Source organism: Ambystoma mexicanum, chromosome 8 (genome assembly GCF_040938575.1).
Source record: "Ambystoma mexicanum isolate Mex_15411 chromosome 8, UKY_AmexF1_1, whole genome shotgun sequence".
Classification (NCBI taxonomy): domain Eukaryota; kingdom Metazoa; phylum Chordata; class Amphibia; order Caudata; family Ambystomatidae; genus Ambystoma; species Ambystoma mexicanum.
In genome coordinates, this window is record NC_090929.1 from 330,836,097 (window position 1) to 330,857,842 (window position 21,746).

General features: G+C 43.8%; 1 protein-coding gene across 2 annotated transcripts in view; it reads right to left on the reverse strand.

Annotated features, from left to right (window-relative positions):
* RABL6 (RAB, member RAS oncogene family like 6) overlaps window positions 1-21,746 on the reverse strand; it is a 931,527-nt gene that overhangs the window by 852,461 nt on the left and 57,320 nt on the right. Inside the window, exon 2 of one of the 2 annotated variants that reach the window (XM_069609759.1) lies at window positions 8,243-8,423. The exons of the other annotated variant lie outside the window; for it this stretch is intronic. The gene's annotated coding sequence lies outside the window, so the exon portion shown is untranslated. The remainder of the gene's footprint in view (window positions 1-8,242; window positions 8,424-21,746) is intronic. 2 annotated transcript variants of the gene reach the window in all.

A 21,746-nucleotide genomic window follows, 5' to 3' on the forward strand; every position in this document is an offset into this window, starting at 1 on the left:
TGGTGGGGGCTCGGACCAAGATCAGAGCTCAAACATTTTCCCATATTCAAGGTGATTTTCCATATTTGTGGTTATTTTTTGTGCGTCACACTTATAATAGCCACAAATATTTTCGAAATATTCAGGGTCATTTGTAGTTCATTGCTCGCTAAAAATAAATGAGAATAAAAAAAGTGTCATTTTGCAGCTACAGTGAGGTGTGGGGTAACCTACTGGGGGAACATGTTAAGGGATGCAACACGTCCCTGGCCAGTGAGCATGAACGCCGTGCTCACTGGCCAGGGTCTAAGGCCCTCGCTTGTCGGGTCATATTGAGCAAACCACAGACAAAAAGTGAAACCATCCTTGATCTGTCTGCAGTCTTTGATCTGGTAGATCACAAGACCCTAATGCTGACACCTCAAGGAGGCAGCCCACTTCTCACAGCAAACCACTTCCTGGATTACCTCCTTTTTGAAAAACAGGCTTATGAGAGTATTCTTTGATCAAGCCTGCGCCACCCCCACGGCCATACACTGTGGAGTCCCACAGGGGTCCTGCACCTCCTCACAACTCTACTACATTGTTACTCTCCCACTCTTCAATGACTTGACGATCACGGCGTAACGTACACCAACTACGCCGATCATACGCAAGTCCTACTCCCAGTCACCAGCTCTTACGAACAAGACACTGCCACACTCAATAACACCTATGCCACCATCAAGCATGGATGGCGGCTAATGGCCTTTGTCTCAATGGATATAAAACTGAAATACTCATGGTAGGTCCCAAACAAATCCTCAACAAAACTTGACAGCAAATACTCGTCATTCATCATTGACAACACCACCATCGCAACATCAGCGGCAGCCAAAACTCTAGGAGTTTACATAGACGCCACCATGTCTATGTTATCGGCTGCACCAACTACAAAGATCCTAAACGTGGTCAAACCCTACCTCTCCCCCAAAAACTGCCCGTCAATAGCCAGAGCCACAGTAGATGCAAGATTGGACTACTGTAATGTTCTATTCCTAGGCATATAATAAATAAAACTCAAAAAACTCCAAACCACACAAAACAACGCCATCAGAGCTGCTCTCAGCATTCCTAAGAGGGAGCACATTTCCCAAGCAAGGTGGGACGCCGACTGGCTCCCAGTTATAGAACACATCCATTTTAAAGCCCTCTCAATCACACACTCATGCCTCACCAACATAGCACTGCCCTACCTCTCAGAAACCATTCACCGTGCCACCGAATTGTGATATTTGAAACTAGATTGACCCTGTTGCCACAATTGCTGCTACATGCTGGTACATTGTATTCTAGCCCGAATTGCGATATTCGAAACAAGATTGACCCTGTTGCCACAATTGCTGCTATATGCTGGTACACTGTAGTCTAGCCCAAATTGTGATTTGGCATTCAGGCAAACCTTTTGCTGCTAAATTGCTCACACGTTTGACACGCCATCCCCTACCTGCACTATAGCGTTGCGATTACCGCGCCGCCATTTGTCTGCCTACCCTAATAGAGGCACAAGTGCCCCCCTGAGCTGACCTTATATGCATGGTACCCCCACCACTAGGCAGCCCACCACTACATAAATTATGTATTTGCCAGCTACCTATACAGTCCTACTGAGGACTATCCTACACTTTCTCATCTCAATAGATGTTAACATGCCTCACACTCTGCCCTCTGTGACGTTTGCGACACCCCCAAACATTCCTAAAAACATAAAGGACGTGATTACCAGAGCATGCAATCTTTCTCAAAGAAACCTCCAACTTCGCGCAAGACTCCCTAAAATTTACGAACCCACAGCTAACTCTTTACACCTCTGCTCTAATAACCTGACTAGAAACCTAAGTGCGCAGCCAAACACTAAAACATCTTCGCACAACTCTACTAATACTGAGCACCTACTCCAGCTCAACAGCCGACTCTTTCGAGACTCTACCACTTGCCCAATACCCCATAATACTGCGATACCCCCCACTGAGCCCACGTTACCAGGTTTAAGAGGAGCCTTAATAAATGCCCGGTCTCTAGTGGTACATGCCACAGAAATAGGCAACCTTATTACCACTTAAAAAAATGACTTCCTCGCCATTACAGAATCCTGGCTGCATTCAGAAGCTGGCCCAGCAATTATGCTAGCTATTCCTGAGGTCTACACCCTCTTAAGAATAGACCGCACTTCCTCTCGAGGTGATGGCCTAGCTATAATTACAAAAACCAGCCTAGTACTGAGACTTGCTTCTCCACTGAAGGTAGATTCCTGCAAACTCCTGACCGCCAAATTAACCATCTCAACTACTCAAACCATATCCATCCACCTTATCTACAGACCTCCAGGCCCTTTAGGATCCTTTGAAGAAGATCTTACTAACATCCTTTTGGACAATCTTAAAAATACCTCACCAAGTCTTCTTCTAGGAGATTTCAATCTTGGCTACAAAGATCCCTCAGATCCTAATGCCACACAGATTAATGAGTCCATCGAGGAATTAGGCTTCACTCAAAAGGTAATAGGCTCCACTCACATTAAGGGCAGAACCCTGGATTGGATTGCGGACACCACTGTGTAACGTCTATTAATGCCATAACCCCCCGTGCCTTGGGCTGACCACCACCTGATCTCTTTCTCCCTCAAAGTCATAGCCCCCTATCACACCATCGGTATAGCTCCTGCTATTCCTACCAGGATTAAAAAGAACATAACAGCTGACAAACTAACTCCTTTGATCATCCCAACCTTGAACTCTCTCCCTGACTCTGCAGACCCACGTACATTGGTCGAAGAGTACAGTAAGGTAATGTTATCCGCCTTGGACACCATAGCACCCTTGAAAATCAGAAAACGCAAACAGAAAAAATATATCAACTTATGGTTCTCTCCCCATCTAAAAGCCATCAGACTCGAGAAACGTAAATGTGAACAGATATGGAGATTAGACCCTTCTGAAACTAATAAAAATAAACTCAATAACCTAGCTTCTTTGTACAAAAAAGAAATAAAATCGCTGCCAAAAAAGAATCATACAACTCGCGCATCTCCCAAGCTAACTCCAATACAAAAGAACTATTCACAATCATTAGAGAATTGGAAACACCTATACAAGCCCCTGACATCTGCCTTAAGGACAAAACCTGGTGTACTAGCATTCAGAGCGCCCTAGCTAATAAAATAGCGACTCTGCTGGCCAAAAACAACAACAAAGAATCCATCCTCCTCGCTTCCAACTCCAACAATATCTCGGCTCTGTGCCCTCGAACACCATGTCTGAACTACCCAAACCCCTCTTCAACTTCAAGAAAGTATCTACTCTAGAAGTAGAAAAAGTAATCTTAACCCTCAAACCCTCTAACTGCCACGGCAACCCATGCCCTGCACAAATTATAAAGGATGCCGCAAGGGACCTTTCCCCTTTCATAACCAAACTCATAAAAGCCTCATTCTCTACCGGTACCTTTCCCAACAATCTGAAACAGTCTTGGGTCCTCCCACTTTTAAAAAAACAAACACTGGACCCGTCTATTCCTACTAATTATCGTCCCATCACAACAGTGCCATTCTTGCTTAAAATTCTGGACAAGGTAGCGTACCTCCAAATTCAATAATACTTGGAAAGCAACCACCTCCTAGGAGTACGTCAGTCAGGTCTTAGACCGCAACACGATACGGAAACCGCACTGATTGACCTTAAAGCACAAATAGACGCCATGAGAGACAACGGTAACACAGCACTACTCCTGCTGCTTGACCTCTCAGCGGCGTTTGACCTGGTTTATCACACGACTCTATGCCACCATTTAGACTCGGCCACCCACTTCGCACAAGAAGCTATAGGCTGGATTCAATCCTTCTTAGATAATAGAACAATGCGGGTCTTCGCAAATACAGCGGCTGCAGACCCTATTCCCATCACGTGTGTTGTACCTCTTCGCCCACTATGTACAATATCTCCACAATGCCCCTTTTCAATGATCTTGATGGCCTGGATATCACCTACACTAACTATGTAGATACACAGATCCTCATCCCGTTGACGGGAGATTATGACAAGGATTTGGCCTTTGTGAACAGAGTATATCTCATCCTCCAGGCATGGATGGCCTCTCATGGACTATGCCTGAATGATGACAAAACGGAACTCCTCATCTTGGGCACCACAGCGAACCTCAATAAATTAGGCCACCTCTACTCCATCTTCACTATAGACAACAACAACATCACAGTAGCCAAGGAAGTGAAAACTCTTGGTTTTTACCTAGACTCCACTCACATTAAAAAAACAAGTAAACTCCATGGCCTCGGCCACTGCCTACACTTGTAAGCTAATTAGAGCAGCTAAGCCATTCCTCACTCCCAACAACTGCATTACCTTAGCAAGGGCCTTGGTCTTATCCAAACTGGATTATTCCAATGCCCTTTACATCGGCTACAATAAATACATTACCAACAAGATCCAGATCCTACAAAACAATGCCTTGAGAGCAGCCCTTAACATTCCCGAGAAAGCCCACATATCTGACTTTAGAAGAGCCAACGACTGGCCCTCCACTAAAGATAACATTCTCCTCAAATCAGCTTCCTTAACCTATAAATGTTTACATATGGCCGCCCCCGAATACATTGCATCCAAATTACGTAGACAATCCACCAATCGCCCCTCCAGAACAGCCACTACCAATTTACTTCAAGTGCCCAGATTGAAACGTATAAAGACTGGTGGCAGTAGCTTCCCGGTCAAAGCTGCCCAAAACTGGAACTCACTCCCACCTTCTCTAAGAGAAGACATGCCCTACCCACGCTTCCGATAGATCCTTATCCAATGGATTAAGGAGCATGAAACTTGACCCTCTACCTCACTGCCTTACTACTGCCCTCTTCTGCTCATAATTGTATATATTGTATATAACAGTTGCTTGATGTTCTCTGCTACTACTTGCTCATTTGTATGATATAGACCAGCATTGTTTATTATCTGTCTGTATTGTAACGCACAGCAATGTAACCTAAGCTGAACAATCCTCTTTTCCTTCCTCTGCGCCCTAATACCCTTGGGTCTGGTGCGCATTACAAATAAAACAAAGAGCTTCACAAGAGCCAAAGCAGGAGGCGCTAGCTTTGCAGTCTTAGCCCCAAAAAACTGGAACGCACTACCACCAGATCTCAGAAAAGAAACCTCACGCTCAGCGTTCCGTAAGGCTCTGAAAACTCAACTCTTCCAGTAGACAATTTAACACAATCATACCCCGCCCAATACGTGAAATCCTATTGTGGCTCTTGTGTGCTAAGCATCCCACCTGTATAAGAGTAGAAAACGCCCCTTGTAAATTGCGACATTCTGTATTCAATATGCAACATGTAAAATGTAAAGAAAATGTAAAATGTACCTTAACTGTTGTTCATCTAAGCAAGTAACCTGTAACAGCACCACGATGCCCAAGGGCCGCTGAGCGCTTTATAAATCCAAATAAATAAATAAATAAGACGTGTATAGCGGTCATGGCCACCTAGTGGGTCTAAAAGAAACTTGGGGAACATGTACAGTGGACATGGCCGAAGGCATGGCTAGTGGCCCAGTAGTGTTTTAAAATATACAGATGGCACGGCCGAAGGCCCAGCTAGTGGGCCTAAAAGACCTTCATAGTGTCCACGTAGGGGGTCCAAAAGAAGCATAATGGGGAAACAAGTATAGTGTACACCGCCGAACGCCATCGCCACTGGCCATGGCTAATGGCCTGGTAATCTTTTAAAATACACATGGCCGTGGCCACTAGCCATGGCCCGTAAAAAACTATGTTACAACAAAACTCTTGAAATTACCTGAGAAGACCTTAGTTAAGATGCAGTTACGTTGCACAGATGTAACGCAACACATCTCTTGAAATTCAGCAGATGTGGAAGTCATTACCAGGTAAACTAGGGTGATAGAGAGTAGCCACTTTCAATCACACGGGCCCATAGAGAAGGGACAGTGAATGGGGGCCCTCCCAACTGCCAACTTACACCAATGGGATAGAACTGGCGCTGACTTCCACTCTGGTAGGCATCCCAGCCCTTACTGAGAAAGCTCCCTTGACTTCTGGACAGAGTCAGGCTACTGACCAAGTCATAGATGGCATTGGTTATGTGTGTCAGGATGAGTGGGACATGAGGTATGGTTGTGTAGCTTACCATAAAAGGCAAATATATTTGGTTTTTAGATTTTGCCGTTTAACCATAATGATACTGTACAAACGTTTTTTGGCTGAACTTAAAAGATTTTACTAAGGCAAAGTAAACACATCAGTTTTTAGTGACTTTCAACTGCTTTTATAACTGAGGAGGTGTCATGCTCTTCCAGCACAGTTAAGTTATAATTACTCATAACATATACAAAAGAACTAACACGTTTCTTAAAGCATCATATATGTGTAGCGTACATTGTTGGGTGTCACTGCGAGCAGTGCATGCTATGAGGCAAGTTATGGCTGAATTGCCTGGGCCAGGAGGTTCAGCCATGCCCCAGGCCCCAACAAGCCACCCACAATAGCCTCTACACCTGGCCTGCGGTATAGCCCTGTGTCCATAATGGGACCACTGGAAATGGTCAATGGCTTGCGGCCATGGCCATTGGCTGAAAACCCTGGGGCAATGCTTTCAGAGACATTGCCTGCCCTAACAAGCAAGCCAGAGTAGACACTGGGCATGGCCTGTGGACATATTTTCCAGGGCATGGCCACTGGCCATGACTAGAGGCCAAACCTCAGGAACCAATGGTACATAAATCTTTTTGAAACTACATTTTGGCCATTTTGAAGAACAAAACCCCACATCGGACAGACTAAGACACAACTTGTGAAAACAACCAGTCGATACTGGGCCATGCTCCTAGCACAGATTTGGGGAAAATCCATGAAATGGTTTAGGTTGTAAGCACAACACAAATGTTTTTCAATGCAAGTCATTTAAGATTTCACAAAGGTTGGGCCCTTCTACACCTTTGCTCCCTCTTCTTTATGAAACCGCATGACACTTTCCCAAACAATTCTGAGTCATCTGTATTTGTTTTTGTAAAGGTCGCAAATATATATATATATATATATATATATATATATATATATATATATACACATACATATATACACCCTAATAAAAACATTGTTAAAGGGACGTTATGGTTAACTTGCACTAGAAAAAAACCTATGAAATTCAATGGAAAAAGGTTGTTAAAGGGACGTTATGGTTACAGGTGAAACCAGAACAAAAACAAAATTCAACTGTTATGGTAAGCTAAGCAACCATAATTTGTGCCACCAGTGTGCACTGCAAGGACTAACACCCATGACATCAAATATGCCATCACAAATCTCATGCATGACATCACTGATGGCATCACAGGTGTGGCTCCCTCTGTTTTGTTCAGTTCACTACCATAAGTAGGCCAGGTGCTTTTCTTAGCTAACAGTCAGGAACAAACCATTCAAAGGTTGTATATTTGTGTACGGCACCCTACTCGTATGTTCTTACACTACTCTCCTTACGGTTTACTCACATCATATGATAAAATTGCTCCTTTTTAGCAACAGTCCTTCTCCAAGCAACTTGTTGGTGGTAGATCTCTTTCTTCAGCTGGGGCCTCCCTCTGGAAAAAACTCCCTGCCTCTCTGAAACTCGAGATAACCATTTGCGTTTGCGGAAGCACCTCAAGACCTTCCTACTTTGGCTTTCTCTCTTCCTCTCTCCTGCTGAACTCCTGGCTGAAACCGAAACTGCACTGGTCACCTGGCTACCCTCTGATCTCAGGCCCAGGGCACATCCACGCAAGTTGCACTCCTGCACTGCCCCCCTAGCAACCATTGCACTTGTGGGCCGTTTTCTGTATCCCTACAGCCCCCTATCAGCACGGACACTTACCCTTGCAACCAGATGGCCATACTTTTTATTTATATTTACTGTTGATCCCATGTACCGCACTGCCCCCTCCTCCTTCCCCTCGCACTTTTCCATTCCCCTCTCCCCTGCACTTGCGTGATCTCCACGTCACCTGGCCTAGTAAGACTGTTGTCTCAGTCTTTCTTCTGTACCCCCCCCTTGCCTCGACGTGCCTTGAAACACTGTATAGGCGCGTTATAAACGCCATATCATAATCCCGGTGTTTCATTTCTTCGATGTTCCTTGTGCCCTTATGTTCCATCGCCGATCTTTGTTGAACCCACATGGCGTTCCATTAGTCAGAAGATAAGGAGTCGTTTTACTTACCAACGCAATCACATCAGCTCATTTTCACATCATAAACGCCGCCAGATTGTTCCTTATTGCTGCTACCACTAAAGGACACATTGATCCGTGGCGATCGTCCCACAAAATGGTAATCACAGAAGGGCCGTTGATTATAATCGAACAATGTTGATTGAAGAATCCATCAGACGGGAGCTGTAAACTATGGCATGCGCAGAATGGTAGAATACAGCCATGTAAATGACAGAATAAAAGAATATATTTCAGTAGCCGTTTTATAATCAAATATACACATTAAAATATGTTAGCTAACAAGTTACATTATAATTCAGTACCGGATGAAAATGAATGAGCATCACCCACACCACACAGAATGGACACAGATGTCAAGACGGGGGAGTAGGTCACACAAGGACGTGCAGGGAAGTGCACGGAAGTACTCAGACCACCGAATAGCAGGGAGACGCAGGTGCCCCGTTTCCCATAGCGGCCCCTATCTGAAACTAAGGACAGAGATAGGAACGTCTTGGGTTGAACCACAGACAGAGGGCATTATAATTGAAGTGGAAAGTTTAGAGAGCAAACGGATAACTCACAGGGCCCAGGGAGCCCAAGGGCACAGGAAAAAGGTTCCGCCCCCCCTCCTAACGGTGACCAGAGTTGCGATGGTGGCTGCACACCAGGATTATGCCACGGGACAAGGCGGTACAGACATCATTAGCCTGAACACGGGTTGTGGGTGCAGGTGTTGGAGGAGTCCTCACCACAATATAGGCCACCTAACAACCCACAACTCTGCACAGAATATAGGATTGCGAAGACACAACAAAACAAAGTACAACACTCGGGCGGTTATAGCACGCAGCATAAATATTCAACATAACATAGCATACAATGTGTATTCTTTTCGTCAAAAAGAACATTCGTCATTCACATAGTTAGTCATCACGCGCACAGCACATGCCATTTTCAATCGCCCAAATATTATCTAAAGTTAAGTTTACATCATTTCAGGGTGTTCCATTCTCTCGATGTCACACTGAACAACCGCTCCGAAAAACAGATCCCAGAAATAGAAACTGAAGTTTTCTATCTCCACTTTCAATATAGTCCATGTTAGCATTTCTTTGTGGCTATTCGACACAGTGTGTCCTTCGAACCGTTGGTGCGTTTCATTCAAGGACAAATAAAGCCCGCCTGTATTCAGTGATTTTGTCAAACCGTAATCATATAGTGCCTCCTTATTATGAATATTGGCCTAAGGGGGTTTTGAGTAAAGCGAATGGTTGAGTAAAGCTCTTGGCTTAGGCCAAAAGGAGGGTTTGTTAAACCGTAATCATATAGTGCCTCCTTATTATGAATATTGGCCTAAGCCCTTTCGCGTTACACAGAAAACCGCATCTGAAATGTTCCGCTTTTTGATCGATGTCGCCGCCATTGTAAGAATCGTCTGCCATTTCGATTTCAAGTCTTGTTTCTATGTTCTAAAACGGTGGACTGTGTTTTCGTCTTGCAGTCGAGCTGAACAACCTTTGAGTTCTGTTAATGTTTAGGTTGACCGAGAGCCAACTGTTTAACCTATGCAAAGAAACCTTGTGCTTCATACGATCCGTCATTCAAGTGTTGTCTGCGCTCAAGCCTCATCCTTGTATAAACATCGAAACAATGAAGAGTAAACGCCGATTGTATGCCTTAGCTGAATTACATTGTAGTGACTCTTGAAACAAGGCTTACCGCAGATACAACAACATACAGAACCACTGTATTTTCATGGAAATGTAAACCTGTATAATCCTTTGCATAATATTGTAACATCTGTCATGTGAACCATGCACAAACTCTAGCCCACAAATTATTAACGTGGAGAGAGGCTGGACAATATCATAGTAATTGTATAAATACGCCTGTGTTTAGATGTCCAGCACTCTCTCATGTCAGTGTGTCGGCTGGTACACACTGCGAGGTGTTGGGAGCCAGATAGCTGTCTATTTTGCTTTGACTGTACAGAAATAAAAGATACTTTTCAGCCCGTGATTGGAGCATTTCATTTTGTGGTACTAAGCCTTGATATTTCTTTGGTCTTTTAGATGGCGCCAGAATAGGGACCCTTAAAATTGATGCCACCTCATTGAAGAGAAGACGCGGCTATCGGACCGGGGGGCGGACGGTGAAAAAAAAAAAAAGGGGGCCCCTTTGTATCAGACGCAACACCACCACAGTACTGCACGATCCGATCCCTGGACGGTGAGCACACGGTCCAACAAGACATCTTGAGGAGGGTCCACATATCGAGGCGGGCAGTTTTGCCGAAATCACCAACCACGAGGGTCCTTTGTAAACCGATCGGACCTCCTTTGTCCTTAATCAGGTGAGTCGTGCCCCGATTCCCAAGTATCCTGATATTTGGTTGTAGGTTTGCACTCGCAAGTTCAAACGACGCCAGGTAACACCAGTGATCTGATATGCCTGGGAAATTGTCTGCCTGTTTCAGGGGATTATTCTGCAGAGACAATCTTTGGAATTTGGCCGTCCGGCGCGGCAGGAGTGGTTGCTGCATTTACTATGTACTGTAAGTACGGCATTGGTAGCATAGTATTCAATGATATTTGCACAGACAAACTAGACATGCTTCCGAATTTCAGTGGCCAGTCAATGATAGTTTTGAAATTGTCTGTATAGAGTATTTAGAGTCGATATTGTTAAAGAAAAAAGCTAGACCTGCAGCATCTGATGTAATTCAGAATTGGAAAAAAGAAGCTATGCAGCAACTAAAGAGTAAAGAGAAGCATGCACGTCGTCGTATGGCTAATTCAGAAAAGGCGTAATTCTATGATCAACAAAAACAGTCAGAGTCTGTTAGAAACATGGGTAGGGCTTTTCAACTTGGTGTACAGAAAATATATCCGTCTAAAGATTTTCATGTCTGAAATGAGCTAATTGATAAACTTTTAAATGAGCGTAGGCCTGGTGCCACTGCACCACCTCCTTATGTACCTTTTCCTGTGGTCTTACCTCTTCCTGTTGTTGCAGCTCCTCCTGTAGCAATCCCTGTTCCTCCTGTTGTTCCTCCTCCGCCAGCTGTTGCTCCACTTCCTATTGTTGTTTCTCCTTCTGCATCTCCACCTTTACCGACTATTACTGTTCCTGTGATTCTGTCTTTATTGCCAGTGGTAGTGTCTCCACTACCTGTTGTACAGGATTTGTTTACTCTCTCTTTCCCAAGCGGTTCTGCTCCGCTTGTAGTAGATGAAGGGGTGAGTGCTAAATCAAAAGTAGGGACTCGTAGTACAGTTTCTAAAGCTAGAAAGAGGGAATTGTATGTATGGGCTAAGAAATCTATAGAAGAATGTGAAAAAATCAGCTGTTTTAGCTACCATTTCTGACCTAGAAAGTATTCCCGAACAGAATATTTTTATAGCGGAGATGGGAATGCACTTGGCTGAAATGTGGAATGATTTGACGGAAATGGATGCCCCACAAGGGTTTGAATGTCTTAGCTTAATCAAGGGACACTGCGGAGAAAGTACATGAGCATGTCGAGAGGGTTTTTGAGTTTAAGAGGGAGTTAGATCGGTTACAGAATGATGAAACGGATGGTGATAGAGTTGATAGATTGGACGCTCTGTGTGTGCAGAAACGGTTTCTTCCTTCTTGTAAAACAATGAGTGAAGAGACGCAAATTTGCACAAGGGATGCGCGTAGATGGATTTCAGATGTTTCGATATCTCCAATGGAAGTATATGATACGTTTAGTCAGTATACTCCAGAAATGCAAAAGAAAGTGTTACAGGTAATGGTAGAGTACCTGCATGAAGAAAAAGATTTGTTGTCCCGCAGATTTGATGATGATTTACAAGAGAGCCTTTGCGCCCGATACTGCTTTCGCCATTTTAGCACTTGATCTGGCTTTATTGCTTAACAAACATTCGGAGTTGCCTACTTCTCAGTTGCCCATGAGAGAGGTTACTGCGACATTTGTTCCCAAAGTTGAGATTCCAGCGAATGCCGCAATAGGCGCAGCAGCCACTACTATTGAAGCTCACTATGTATTGCAATTTGTTCATGTCCCGTTCTCCAGACAGGAGGTGAACACTATTAGACAGTCAATTCCAGACATTAGGAAAAATCCAACAGGATTTTATAAAGAAATAGAATCTGTCTTGCATTCGTCAGTTTTCACCCCGGGTGATAGACTTGTTGTTCCCTGTGATCCTACCTGCTGATTTATGGAAACAGATTAGAACTATAGATGATCAGGCAGGGCTGGGCGACACATGGGTTAACTTAGTACAGTTAGATGGAGAAAGGAAAGCTGGAGAGAGACCACCACAGGTGATACTGACACTGCCAGACAGAATAGTATTTAAATTAAAGACTCTAGTTCCAGAGAGAAGGACAGTTTGGGATAAACTCGCTACTTGTACCCAAGGGAAATCTGAAGGTTCTACCGAATTTTTTAATCGGTTCAAACAAGTATTTTCAGATTTTAGGCGACAGGATTTAAGCACTGAGTCAGGGAAAAGGTTGTTTGTGGATACATTTGTGCGTGGATTATTGCCTGATATCCAGTCACAAATCATGACTACCGAAAGTGCTTGGCAAGCCAAATCACAGTCCGAAGTATTGCATATGGCTCAGTATTACAAAAATAGAGTCAATAATGAAAAAGAGAGAATTGAAAAGAAAAAGGCAGACCTGAAAACGAAAGTATTATTGCAACAGATAGTTGGAGGAACCGGAGGTGGGAGTACACAGTTTAGAGGCCAGTTTGTTCCACAAAGTAATACAGTTGGGTCCTGTACACGTGAACCAATATTGCAGACAAGAGGGTCATTGTCGAGCACAATGCCCGATCCTTCAGCAGAGATCGAATGGCACATTTGGTGTCATGGGTAGACGATCCAGAGGCCGCCCTGGGGAAAGGGTGTCCTGGTAGAAGCCAGTTTGCTCCAAATCCACAGTCATTCTCGCAAAAAAGTCAGCAAACTAGTATAGATAGCAGAAATATTTTTGATAATCCTTCAACTGCCTATCTTTCTGAGGATCTTGTCTTTGATGATATATTGTTTCGCTAGGACAGCACGAAGCAGGGTCTGGAACCTGTACCTATTCCCGTCTATCAAAAAAGGCCCTACGTTGAGATGAAGGTGGGGAAAAGGAAGCATCTATTTTTGATAGATACAAGAGCACAGAAGTGTTCCATTGATAATTCACAGGTTCCAGATATTCCATTGTCAGGGCAGAATAACGTTTCTGTACAGTTTTCTGGCACGCCAGTGGTTAGTCCGGTTTCTCTGCCGGTACCGATTTCACTACGGCCATTCACAGAGCACTGTCCATTTCTTCTAACAACGAATTGTTGTGAGAACTTGTTGGGGTTGAATCTGTAGAAGGAATTAAATGCAGTAATTCATTGTTCTTCGGATGGAGTACGTTTGACGATTTCACCCCAGCAATCTTCTGCCTCACAGTTTTTGATTAGACCTTTACCGCCTGAATTTAGTGAAGTTCCGGTGTGTTTATGGGTGGTTGACGACAATGATGTTGGCATTTTACAAATTTAACCTGTTAAAATTGTTTGTTTTGAAGCCAGGAGCTAAGTTCCACGTATTACACAATATAAGATTTCGGTTGATGGTGAGCACGCTCTGATAAGCAACGTTTCTGATTTTGTCCATCGTGGAGTAATCGAGGAAATTGCAGGAAGTTTGTGCAATAGCCCGATTTTACCGGTGTATAAGAAAGGGGATAATGCGATTCCTTTCCGTTTTATTATTGATTTGCGTGCTATTTATAAGATTGCTGCTCCACAATTTCCAATTGTGCCTGACGTAACCACGATATTAACAATGATCCAAGCTTCTGCTACTCATTTCAGTGTGGTGGATCTTAAGAATGCCTTCTTTAGTATTACCGTACACGTGGATAGTAGATATTTTTTTTGCGTTCACCTTAGGGGGACGCTCATTTACATTTACCTCTGCGCCACAAAGGTACACCGAAAGTCTGAGTATTTACAGTAGAGCTTTGAAGGAGCAGCTCGATACACTTGAGTAGCCTCCCACTTGTACATTATTGCAGTATGTTGATGACCTTCTTTTAGCTGCAGACTCAGAAGTTGCTTGCAAGGATGGCACTGTGCTGCTGCTTATTCATCTAGCAGAGCATGGGCATGAAGCTTCATTGAAAAGGTTTCAATATTGTCGACAGGAGGTCGCCTATTTAGGCTATCTCTTGTCAAAGGAGGGAAGAAGACTGATACCTGAACGGATAAAAAGCATGGCTAGCATGTCTGTCCCAAATACACAGAAAGAGGTCAGAGCCTTGTTAGGAATGGCTTCTTATTGTAGACAGTGGATACCTAATTTTTCACTAGTGATAAAACCAATGTTGGCATTGACAAAGAAGGGCCTTTCTTTGCCATTACCGTGGAACTTGGAACAGCAGAAAGCTTTTGATCTGTTCAAGACTGTACTGTGTTCAGCACCAGTTTTGGGTACACCAAATTATCATAAGGCCTTCGTTCTGTATGTGCATGAATGTGATGGATGTGCTTTGGCTGTGTTAACGCAGGAACACGGGGGGGGAAGAATAGACTGTGCGGTTATTTTTCCTCCACGCTTGATCCTGTTGCATGTGATTTGCCGAGTTGCCCGAGAGCTGTTGCTGCTGCGTCCGTAAAACAAAGTGAGGGTACGGTTTTAGGTCACTCTTTAACCGTGATGGAACACCACTCCGTAGACGTTCTATTGAACAGAACGCAAAATCTTACATCAGCACGATTAACAAGATACGATCCGATTCTATTTGCACTGCATATCAAAATTACAAGATGTTGCACATTAAATCCGGCTGAACTATTGCCTCTTCCGCAAGAAACTGCTTGCAGTGACGAAATGTCACACGACTGCCTCTATACCACAGAACAAGAAACCAAAGGCAGGATTTATTTAAATGACACACCATTGAAAGATCCACAAGGGGAGCTGTTTTGCGATGGCTCCTGCTTCAAACATCCGGATGGTACATCCACTTCTGCTTATACCATCACTACATTAAGCACGATTGTGGAAACCAAAAGAATTTCGCATAACTCCACACAGGCCGCAGAGATTATCGTATTGACTCGAGCTTGTGAACTTTCCGAAGGGCTTAGAGTACATATATTTACAGACAGCTAGTATGCCTTTGGGGTAGTTCACAACTTCGGTAGACTATGGGCAGAAAGAGGTTTCTTGACCTCACACAGAAGATTCAACATGGTACCTTGATAGTTTGGCTAATCTCAGCACTTACGCTTCCTACTCAACTAGCAATCATGAAGTGCACTGCACATCAGAAAGTAACAGATGATGTGGGGAGAGGAAACGCTTTTGCTGACACGATAGCCAAACAGACTACCACTGATTTATACTCAGAAATGTATGTCACTAAAGAAGCCACGAACACTTGTATATTAGATGAAGGAATTGTTTCGATAAAAGATATTCAAGCTGATGCCACTTCAGAAGAAATTAAACACTGGGCTGAGGGTTTAGCAAGTTTGGATGAGGAAGGGTGCTGGGTGGACAACATAAAGAATAGATGGATGCTACTCGATGCTTATGTCACCGCAATGGTTATGATAGCTCATGGTCCTACTCATATGTGCCAGAAAAATGTGTAAATTGCTAGAACCTGTCGGGGTCAATGTACATATCTCAAAGACTGCTGAGCATTTGGTCCAAAATTGCATGGCATGCGTACAGCATAATGTGGGAAAGGGTACATCGACACCAAGGGGTAGTTTTGGTCCCCCCACCTGTGTCCTTTGAAGTGATACATTTCGACTTCATCGAAATGGAGCGCTGCCAGAATTATAAGTATGTTCTGGTAGTCATTTGTGCCTTTAGCAAGTGGGTGAAAGCATTCCCTGCAAAAGATGGCACAGCAATAACGACGGCGAAAACCATGATTAAGGAATATTTTCCTAGGTTTGGTTTGTCAAGGGTCATTTGGTCAGACAATGGTCCACATTTTATCGCTGCGGTTATTCTGCAAGTATGTGCGGGATTACAGATCGATAAACAGTTCCAGTCGGCCAGACATGCTCAGAGAGCTGGGCTTGTAGAATGCCATAATGGTATCTTAAAGAATAAGGTGGCTAAGATCTGTGCCAGTAGCAATTTGAAATGGCCAGATGCCGTACCGGTAGATTTATTGTCCATGTGGACGACCCCACAAACAAGAACTGGACTATCCCCCTATGAAATAGTAAATGGGGAGACCAGCTAATATTTGGAACATGCCCAAGCCCAAGCGAATGAAAGACGTGGAGGACTTGCTCCTTTCTGAATACTGTGACCAGTTAACTCAAATCTTGTATTTGATTTATCAACAGGTGCGAGAAGCCCTCCCAGTAAAGTACGAGGGGCCACGTCATCGGCTTCGACCTGGGGATTGGGTGCTTGCAAAAGCCTTTGAAAGAGCATCCAGTCTCGCACTGTGTTGGAGAGGACCGTTCCAGGTCCTGTTGGCCACACAGACCGCTGTACGAGTATCCGGAAAGAGACACTGGGTCCACGCAACTCACGTCAAGAAGATACCTTTTCCTCTGCCACTGAACGAAGGAGAAGAGAAGGAGACTGTTCTGTTCCGCACGAAAAACCTGTTTTGAACAAAACCAAGAGTGTCTCAAAGAGATTCTTCCTGAGCCCATTGGGCCTGGGGAGACTGCGGCTTTGTCTTCGAATTCGTCCTCGGATCTTTCTGCACCCTTGAGCAATCTTGCCTCTGTTTCACCACTTCCATCAGGAAGCAACAACACTGTTCACAAATCACGTCGTAGCTGGAGTCTTGAGGTACGATCTGCTTCCACGGCACTAGACTTACAGCACAGCACGGCTAGGCTGTGCCCACAAGAAACGCCTGTTGAGCTAGTCCCTTGCCACTCTCGCTGAAACATAAGTAAGTGGCCGGCCCGGCAAAGTTACCTTCTTTCAAGATTAATCACGTGGTCAGGAGATCACCAACGAACGAGCTTTAGGAGTCTGTCGTAGAAACTTTTCTAAACTAACTTTGAGGAACGATGCCCATCGCTAACTCTACTCGTACGGAGCAACCGATCGATCGTGTGGCTAACAAAGACATTGCACATCAAAAATCATGGTCCTTGAGGACTTACTTCTTTCTTGTGATAATGTTAACTGGTCTAACAGTTGTGATTGCGCTTGGGTTTTGGTACATTGAAGGGGTGCGTCCACTTGAGACTTAGTTACCTACTGAAAGTGTTCCCACTATGTCTTCACCTTTCGTGCATCTGCACACTCTACCTTCTAGGGATTCCCAACACAGACAGAGTTACCACAATAATACTTTATTAATCATGAATTCCACCCATGCGATTCTAAATAGAACTAATTGCTGGATATGTTTGCATTTGCCACAGCACGAGGAGAAAGGGTTGGGCTGGTATATTCATCCTCTTCCTTTGAGAACTGAATGCTATGCCTCTCTAAGTACACTATTCTTTGGTCGTTGGAATGACAGCATCTCGGGGAACTTCGATGGGACTAATTTGAATGAATTTGAAAGACGGGTAACGACGCCTTTGGGATGTTCCCTTTTCGCAAATAGGAAAAAACTCAATGTTGCTTCTATTAGGCCTTCCAATAGACTTGCTAGAGCTTTCCAATCGCTAATTTCTTTCAAGATGGCTCCCGTAGGCAACCGGGATGCCATGCCTCCTTCTTATACCATCGATCATAGCCCCAACTCTGTTTCCTTCTGCATACAAAGGGATGGTTCTCAGTCAATGGGTACTTTTGAGGGTTGTACCAATATCACAAATCTAACTAGTGAGGGCAGACCTCTGTATGTAGTTGATCACGTTTATTTTGTCTGTGGCAATGAAGCTTATCCTTGGGTACCTAGGGATTGGCAGGTTACTTGTTATTTGGGTATCTTGCTAGCAGGGATATCTGTAGCCAGCACCTCTGAGGTCTCTACAGCTCGTCCAAGGTGGGACGAGAATGGTGATACTCCTTCACAGGTCATGGGTAATATGGCAAAATCTTTTGTGCCATTTTGGGGACAGATCATGAACTCTGACCATATTAGTAGATTGGCAAGAGTATTAGAGAGAACCATCAACAGAACCAATGATATACTATACAATATGACGTTGGAACAGACAGCAATCAGATTAGTGGCTCTACAAAACCGAATGTTGTTAGACGTTATCCTGGCTGAGCCTGGTGGAGTATGTAAATTGGTAGGATCCGTTTGTTGCGTTTACGTACCCGACTCCTCCCCTACTATATTCAAGGCAATACAAAATCTGCACGTCCCAAGTACAGAAGTACATGTTCCCGAGGGAAATTTGGATCTTAGTGCTTGGTTCTGGGACTATCTGCGGACTTCGGGATGGAAACTCCCTTCAGCCTTTGTGGTAATCCTTGGTGTTCTATTATTCTGTTGTTGTTGCATACAATGTCTTCCTGGCATATGCTCGATGTTCGAGGGACGTTGTGCGCAAACTGTGGGTACATTAGGACCAAAAATACAAGCACCCGAGAAAATGACTAATGTTTTTGTAATGAAGGATATCACTATCAAGGATCTAATGGCAATTGATATTTATGAAGTATGTGATTCAGGATGTACAGACATTGAGACATGGGTTTTTGAGTAAAGCGAATGGTTGAGTAAAGCTCTTAGCTTAGGCCAAAAGGAGGGTTTGTTAAACCGTAATCATATAGTGCCTCCTTATTATGAATATTGGCCTAAGCACTTTCGCGTTACACAGAAAACCGCATCTTAAATGTTCCGCTTTTTGATCGATGTTGCTGCCATTGTAAGAATCATCCGCCATTTTGATTTCAACTCTTGTTTCTATGTTCTAAAATGGTGTACTGTGTTTTCGTCTTGCAGTCGAGCTGAACAACCTTTGAGTTCTGTTAATGATTAGGTTGACCGAGAGCCGACTGTTTAACCTATGCAAAGAAACAATGAAGAGTAAACGTCGATCGTATGCTTTAGCTGAACTACATTGTAGTGACTTTTGAAACAAGGCTTACCGCAGATCAAAGAACCTACAGCACCATTGTATTTTCATGGAAATGTAAACCTGTATAATCCTTTGCACAATATTGTAACATCGGTCATGTGAACCAGGCACAAACTCTAGCCCACAAATTATTAACGTGGAGAGAGGCTGGACAATATTATAGAAATTGTATAAATATGCCTGTGTTTAGATGTCCAGCACACTCTCTCCTTACTGTGTCGGCTGGTACACTGCGAGATGTTTTGCTTTGACTGTACATAAATAAAAAGATACAAGTCTCTTTTCTGCCCGTGATTGGTATATTTCATTTTGTGGTACTAAGTCTTGATATTTCTTTGGTCTTTCAATCTAAGCCAGAGTGGGGTAGGTTACGTTTTGGAGAAAGAATGTTACAAAAAAGGATAACACAGCATAAGAATTTGCTTTCGGCACATGGTTTAGAAAACTAAGGACAGTTAAAAACAGAGATTTACAATGTGTGCCTTGTTTGGAACTCAAGGAATCAAAATGAGAGTCACAAAGAAGAGATGCAAGTTCAACAGCTTCATTTATAACTTTGCAATGGGTAAGACTTCCGAACTGGCCCTAAATCTAAAATGGGAATAAACCCAACCATTAAGTAAAAGTAAAACAGTCCTAGTCAGTACACAACAAGTTCTAAACCTAATACCTGCCCTAATTCTAATACAAAAAGGTGCATGGGAAATGTACACACAATGAAAAGGACAGTTTGATCAGGATAGCAAGGGGTTTGAGGTAATGACGAATCCCTTCCCCACAATTTCACTTTGGAACAATGGTATTGGAGGGCATAGGGGCTTAGGCAGCACAGTTTTTCCCAGTGAGGCACACTCTGGCCTACTGGGGTGAGTCATCAGAAAGTTCAGGCTTCTTTCATAATCAAATGTCAGTTTGGGCTTTCAAAAAAAACAAAGGTTGCAAATGTTTTCCACAACTAGACTTTGTCTTGAAACTAAAACTTAATAGTCACAATCTTTCACAAAGGTCTCAGGGATACCCTTTCCCAAGCTTTGTTGGTTGAAGACATTCGAGACGGCATACGTTTGTCTTCCGACTATGACTGACCACTTCGACAATTGTTACATTTACTTTCTCCTAATGCTATCTGGTACTTGTAGTTGCAGGTTTATGGGCTTCCCTTCGCCTGGCTCGAGCCACTCACAATATTACTGGTTTCCCTCAGTCAGGCTCAAACCTTATCTTTCACAGCAGCCTCCCTCAGTCAGGCTCAAGCTTGAAATGAGTTTCTCAAGCTTGCACAAGCTCGCCTCGATCGTTGCAAGCTTCAATAAACGGTAGTCTCTTTTGCTTTGGCACTTTGTGTGCTACGTTTATAACGCCTTCCCTTTCATCTTTACATAGTTAAATAGGTTCTTCTAGTCAGGCATGTTACTACAGAGACTTTCAACGGTACTGTATCCAACAGCAGGACCACTCTGTGTACATCGTATCGCACTGTCTCTTTAAAGAATTGATCTTCTTTTGCTCGCAGTCGACGTATTACATGCAACCTTGTCTTGACAGTTACTTTCAAGCAAAAACAACCGGGCCCTTGTTCTTCTCTTTTTTTAACTCACCTGCTTTATTTTAATATTGTTTGCGTGCCTGAGTTCAAGGTTCCTTTACTAGTAGCTTTATCAAACCTCCCCAATTCAATCATTCACCGGGAGGGAAGTAGGCTTCTCATCAAGCATCCCCAGCAGGACGACTTCCAGCTCATGTTATCAGCTGATTTGTTAAAAGTGTGGTTCTTTTGGCTGGCTTTTTTTGAGATTTCTCCACAGCTCATGAAGTCCTCTGACTTTCTGCCCACCAATCTCGCATTCGCAGCAGCTCCTGAAGTCCGGTCCCTTCTCGCGCCCACACCGGTGTGCTTTGACTTTTATTCCAGGTTTTAGGTGGGGGTGATTGAAATGGGAGGCTTGAAAAAGCCATTGAAAAGAGTCAGAGGTAATCTTTATGCCTCTGTTATTGATATTCCTCAGCCCAGTAGTACGGAGTAGGAAGGGTGAGGATAATGGGAGTTGTAGTGTCCTACATGTAGTGTCCTACAAAGTAGGTTGGGATAGGAATACGGATTATGTCAACAAAAAAACAAACAAAAACTGTGGGGTTGGCATTTTCTTCTGTAGTACGAAGAAGCTGATTTTTGAAAGGTGTTTGATAAAGTAGGTTATTCCTCACCGGTGTTATGTGATGTAGAATTTGAGCCATCCTGGTTGGTATCCCAGGTTTGTTTTCCAGTAAGGGATAAGGTTGTGGGGAGTTGGTATAACAATAACCCACGAAGGCTGAGGGAATGTCGGATAAGGAAGTTGAAGCAAGGGATGGGGGGGGGGGAAATACCATGTCTCACCTTCAGGTGTTCTCCCAAAGGTCCCCAGTGATCCTTTACCCAGGTGATCCTCCCACCCTTGTCCGCCCCCAGGGTTGGAATCCAAAAGCGATGGTCCGCCC